We start from the raw sequence: 6,012 nt of genomic DNA on the forward strand, positions 1-6,012 counted from the left end.
TCAGAAATTTCAGTAGGATCTTTTTTAGCAACGCTCACCTACCTTTAGAGTTTTTATTGTTGGACAGATTATTCGGATTTGGAATGGGTGATGGGCATTTAAATCTCCACAAAGCTGGAAGTCCAAGAGAGACTCTGAATTTGTAAAAGTTTTATGATTATTATTGCTCTTCTATTCTCAGTTGCCCTTGAAATGTTGAACTCAGACCTGCTGTAGAGATATTTTCAGTGGGCTGCCTACCTCAGGGGATTGTTGTGCAGCTCCAACAAGGAAAGGGGGAAAGAATCACAAACGCCCCATTCCAAATGCAACGGTAAAGAAGCAAAGGTTGCTGTAAGGATACGGCTGTGGGGGCAAGGACAAAACCACAACTGAACAACTGCGCAACCGGCAGAAAAACAGCAGGTGCAGCATGGCAATGGGCTCAAGGACCTGGCACCCCCACCCCCGCCCCATGGAAGAGGCTACATCAAAAGAATGATACAAGATTTTGCCCCAATCAGATAAATCAACACTTTTCACTCAAACAGTATCTCCACTTTTTTTTTTTTGCAGCTTTGGGGTACCAGTCCCTCACCATAACTTCCCTTTCTTGGTCTATTGGTTTCGATGGGCAAAACAAGGGAAGGCGTTCCCGCCTAGCAGTGGCAAGATTTATCTGAAAGAGGGAGTCGGGGGGGGGGAAGAGGAAAGAACGACGTAGTGGGCTCTACCGGGTGAGCTTCTGCCTGCCCTGCTGGACGCTTAGCGGGGAGGTGGGCTCCACCGGGTAAGCTTCTGCCTGGCCTGACGGAAAGCTTCATGGGAAGCGACGACTCGGCCAGGTTCGGCCGCTTGACAGCCTCTCCGCTGGCTTTCGGGAGAGCCCGGGGGAGAGCGAGGGGGGGATTAAGAGAGCCCGAGGAGTGCCCGCCGGGCGCCCCCCCCCTGCAGCAGCCCCTGCCCCGAGAAAGCGCCCCGGCTCACCGGAATGGTCGACGAGACGGCGCGGGCCCTCCTTCTCCTGTGGCTGCCGCGGGCTCGAGGGCGCCCCGACGGCTTCTCGTGGAGGGTCGGGCGGCGGCGGCGGCGGGAGGAGGAGGAGGGGGCGAGCGCGCTCCTGCCTCTGCTGGCTGTCCAGGTGAGGCTGGCAGCGCCCGGCGAGCCCGGCGGCGCGGAGAGAGGCTGGGCCGAGCGCTCTGCTCCCACCCCCCACCCCGCGCCCGGGCTCGGACGGACGCCACCGAGCCGCCCCCCCCCCGCCCAGCTCCCCGGCCCCGGGCAGCTGAGACGGCCAGGCCGTGCGCCTCCGGCCCTCCCCGCCGGGGCCACCTGCCGCGACACCCGACACCCGGAACGCGCTGCTGGCTCAGCGGGACGGCCCCCCCTCTCCTCCTCCTTCTCCTCCGAGTCGCCCTCGTCCTTCGCTAGGCCGGGGGATGCCCGCCGCTCCCGGCTTCCCGAAGCCGCCCTGCCCGCTCCCTGCACAGGCTTCGGGCAGAGCTGGCCCGAAGGGAACCCCGCGGAGAGGGACGCATCTCCCTCACGGAGTCCACCGTTGCTCGGGTTTGCTCCACGCAGCCTTTGGGACCTCCAGAGATCTGGGCCTTCCGTCCTGGGCTGGGAAGGATGGGAAAAGGGATGGCGATCCATTGGCAGGAGACAAGATTTATTTTTATTTTTTTATTTTAATCCCATTTATATCCCGCCCTTCTCCGAAGACTCAGGGCGGCTTACAATTTAAGCACAAACCAATGTGCTTAAGCAATAGCCTTCATTCTATGTATATGCCTGCTTATTAGGGCTTTCACACCCCCCCCCTAAGCGGCATTATTACAAAGTCAGCTTAATTGCCCCCAACAATCTGGGTCCTCATTTTACCTACCTCGGAAGGATGGAAGGCTGAGTCAACCTTGAGCCTGGTGGGACTCGAACCTGCACTAATTGCAGGCAGCTGGTGTTACTTAAGGAGGCATTAGCCCACTGCTCCGCCAAGGCTCTAAGATGGGGGGAAAGGATTCCTACGCTGCCTTCACTACTATTGCACTGATGTTGTCTTTGACGAGCCTTTCTTATGAAACCCCAAACTCTCAGTAGTCATAGGCAGGGCTTTTTTTTTGTCATAGAACGCTCAGAACGGAGTTCCGGCACCTTTTTTGGATGGAACCTTGTAGGGTAGGCAAGGTGGTTTGTATGACATGTGTGAGTTCTGGCACCTTTTTCTTTTACAAAAAAAGCACTGGTCATAGGTAAAGGTAAAGGTTCCCCCGCACATGCGTGCTAGTCGTTTTCCAACTCTAGGGGCCGGTGCTCATCTCCGTTTCAAAGCGCTTGTCCGAGGACATCTCCGTGGTCATGTGGCCGGCATGACTAGACACCAAAGGCGCACGGAACACTGTTACCTTCCCACCGTAGTGGTCCCTATTTTTCTACTTGCATTTTTACGTGCTTTTGAACTGCTAGGTTGGCAGAAGCTGGGACGAGTAACAGGCGCTCACTCTGTTACACGGCACTCGGGATTCGACCCGCCAAACTGCCGACCTTCTGATCGACAAGCTCAGCGACCTAACCCACTGAGCCACCGCATCCCTCAGTAGTCCTATCCCTCCTTAAATGTTTCTGGTCCATTACCAGAGAGCCAGTACGGTTGTAGTAGTTAAGACGCTGGCTTAGAAACCAGGAGATGGTGAGTTCTAGTTCCATCTGTGGCATGAAAGTGGGCTAGGTGACTTTGAGCCAATCACCAGGAGACTGTAAGTTCTAGTCCCCCCCATTTTTGTACAAGGTTTGCATCCTGTGGAGAAATGGTCAGCGCTCAGAGCCCACATCCTGCCAGCGCGAAGTCCCGTTTCCTCCTTTTTTGCCTAATGGTGTCATAAAAGTTCTCATAGCTTCTTCCCTGCCATTAACACTGAACTAATTCTCCATTAAATCATTATTTGGGTGAGTTTTAGCCAGTCTCTCCCTCTCTCTCTCAGTTCAACCCATCTCACAAGGTGGTTGTTGGGGAAAAAGGAGGAAGGAGAATTACGTATGTTCGTTGCCTTGAGTTATTTATAAAGGAATAAAAGGTAAAGGTAGGTTCCCCCGCACATGCGTGCTAGTCGTTTCCAACTCTAGGGGCCGGTGCTCATCTCCATTTCAAAGCCGAAGAGCCAGCGCTTGTCCGAGGACGTCTCCATGGTCATGTGGCCGGCACGACTAGACGTCAAAGGCGCACGGAACGCTGTTACCTTCCCACCGTAGTGGTTCCTATTTTTCTACCTGCATTTTATGTGCTTTCAAACTGCTAGGTTGGCAGAAGCTGGGACAAGTAACAGGCGCTCACTCTGTTACGCGGCACTCGGGATTCGACCCGCCAAACTGCCGACCTTCTGATCGACAAGCTCAGTGTCCTAACCCACTGAGCCACCGCGTCCCCTTTATAAAGGAATAAGCTGGGATAAAAATCAAATGAAAATTAAATAAACCTTGGCTCCTCCCCCCCGCCCCCCATTGAAATCTAGGTTCAGCTCTTTTCCAAGTTCAGTCCAGAACAAGCTGGACTGTTTTGTCTTTAAAAAAAAAGAAAACAGTGATAAACTTTCAGGGGGTCTTGGAAGAAGTAAAAAACTCCACCCCCCCCCAAAAGAAACCCTATCCAAAGCGATCAAGTACCTAGCGATGCCTTTTTCTTCCACAGCCCTTTCTTAAAATTCTTCTCCGAAGTGTCATGCAGAGGAGTCCCTGCTCAGAAATGGTTTGAATTTACATCCTTAGACATGTAAAGCCTGCTTACAAAATTCTTCAGAGGTGAAAGGCTTTCCTGTGGAGGAACTTACAAATCAGCAAAGAAGTGTATGGCGTTATCCTGGTGGTGTTTAATTGCATAATTTCTCATCCGAGTTAAACAGGTTTGGGAAGATTTGCTAATAGCTGCTTAGAAGAAACAATTCTGAATGAAAAAGCTCAAAAAGATTCTCTGTGTCCTTGGGGAGGTTTAGATCTTTATTGAATATTCAAAGACCAGAATTCGTGGTCAGGAAAGCAAAAGCTTTTCTTTTTAAGACATTTTTGGGGATCTCCTCCCCCTTTTTATATGTTTGCATCTGCAGAGGAATCTCTCAGAGCCCTGATCCTGCCAGCACAAAATCCAATTTCCTCCTTTTGGCCTAATTGTGTCATAAAAGTTCTCATAGCTTCTTCCCTGCCATTAACACCAAACTAATTCTCCATTAAATCGTAAAGCTTTTCACGGGGCCCCTGGCAAAATGGCTGCCTCACCCTAAGAAGCATCTTTGGCCTTTGAATGACTTGCCAGGGGCTGCCCTTCAAAAGCAGGAGGTGGGGGACCATCAGAAAAACGAAAGGTGACCTTGATTTAATTTCATTAATAAGGGTAGTTAATCTTGATGAGATAATTATTAAAAGTTGGGGATTTAATCGTTTTCTGATTTGGGCAGAGTGGTTGGAGGCAGCTCTGAAGCCCCAGGTGGACTAGCCTCATTAGGTTTGCTTTATTCTCCCTTAGCTCTTTCCTCTGTCTTTTCAAAAAAAAATGTTAAATGGAGTTTCTGTAAATCTGAACTGATGGCTTTCACACATTTGCAAGTTTCCTTGCTCCATTAGCCTCATTTTCTCTTGTTCTTCCTTCCTCCCTCCCTCCAACCCCCACCTCTTCTGGGTTCTCCATTTGTTGCATAAAACACAACCCCACATTCAGCCACAGGTCCCTGGACGCCATTCACCAATGGCTGCATCTCAACCTGGTGGACGGGTGTGGGGAGAGTTGTGAAGTGTGGCTGGGCTGCGCTCTGTCTGACTTGCAACTGACTTGGTCGTATGCTGGGGACAGAGGCAGTGTCTCAGAAGGTGGGGACGGTGTCAGCATATAGGAAGAAATACTGCTAGTCCGGGGGTATGCTGGCTCAGGAATTCTGGGAGTTGAAGTCCACGAGTCATAAAAGAGCCAAGGTTGCCTACCCCTGTGCTAGTCCTTGATATACGACCATAACTGAGCCCTCAATTTCAGTCAGTGCCCAATTTTACAACCTCCTTTGTGGTGGTTGTTAAGTGGATGTGGCAATCGTAAAGTGAACGCTGTGGTTGGTAAGCGAACGCGGTCATCGTTCAGTGAACCTAGCGATTGCTATGGCATTTACTGAAGTTTACTGGTGTTTATTTCCAGTCACTGGCAAAAACACAATAAATTGTGACCCTGTGAGTGCAAGGGGTCCCAGACATCCTACCTTTGAATACAGAACACAAGTACGGGTAGTCCTCAACTTACGACAGTTCGTTTAGGGGCTGTTCAAAATTACAGCGGCACTGAAAAAAGTGACTTACGACCATATTTCACACTTACGACCTTTGCAGCATTCCCAGGGTCTCGTGATTTGCATTCGGGCACTTGACAACTGGGTCCTATTTATGACGGTTGCGGCATCCTGGAGTCATGTGATCACCTCTCGGGGGCCTTCTAACTAGCAAAGTCAACGGGGGAAGCCAGCTTCACTTAGCAACCTTATTACTACTAACAACTGCAGGGATTCACTGAGCAGCTGTGGCAAGAAAGGTCATAAAGTGGGTCAAAACTGACTTAAACAAACCTCTCACTTGGCAACATCAATTTTTGGCTCGGATGCGGTTGTAAGTCGACGACTACAGTACCTTTTTCAGCGTCCGTCATAACTTCAAATGGTTGCTAAGCAACCAGTCATAGGTGGAGGACCATTTGTAAGTAGATTTATGCCCAGTGAAAATCTGCCCGTGGAAGGGGAGAGAAACCTGCTGGCCTGGGTGCACCAGCACCTCAGTGGCACGACACACGTGGGACGTTGGTGCTCGCAGGGGAGAACCCCCCCGCGTTTTCGGGCAACCTGAGCGTGACTTGCAGCATTTGCCCAGTGGACAAGCCATCAGCACCATCCATAATTGCAGGGAAGGGCTGCTTCTGGTTGTGAATTCACAGCCGCTATTGGGCCAAGTGAAGGAGCCAAACGGGCCGTAGCAGAGAGGCATCTGCTGCGTTGTGGGGTGCAGGAGTCTTTTATA

General features: G+C 51.2%; 1 protein-coding gene across 1 annotated transcript in view; it reads right to left on the reverse strand.

Moving 5' to 3' along the window:
- LOC308676075 (myocardin-like) overlaps nucleotides 1-1,168 on the reverse strand; it is a 45,776-nt gene extending 44,608 nt beyond the window's left edge. The window contains exon 1 of the mRNA XM_081341788.1: nucleotides 967-1,168. The gene's annotated coding sequence lies outside the window, so the exon portion shown is untranslated. The remainder of the gene's footprint in view (nucleotides 1-966) is intronic.
- Between the last annotated feature and the right edge of the window lie 4,844 nt (nucleotides 1,169-6,012).

This window comes from Vipera berus (genome assembly GCF_964194415.1).
Source record: "Vipera berus genome assembly, chromosome: W".
NCBI classification, from domain to species: Eukaryota; Metazoa; Chordata; class Lepidosauria; order Squamata; family Viperidae; genus Vipera; species Vipera berus.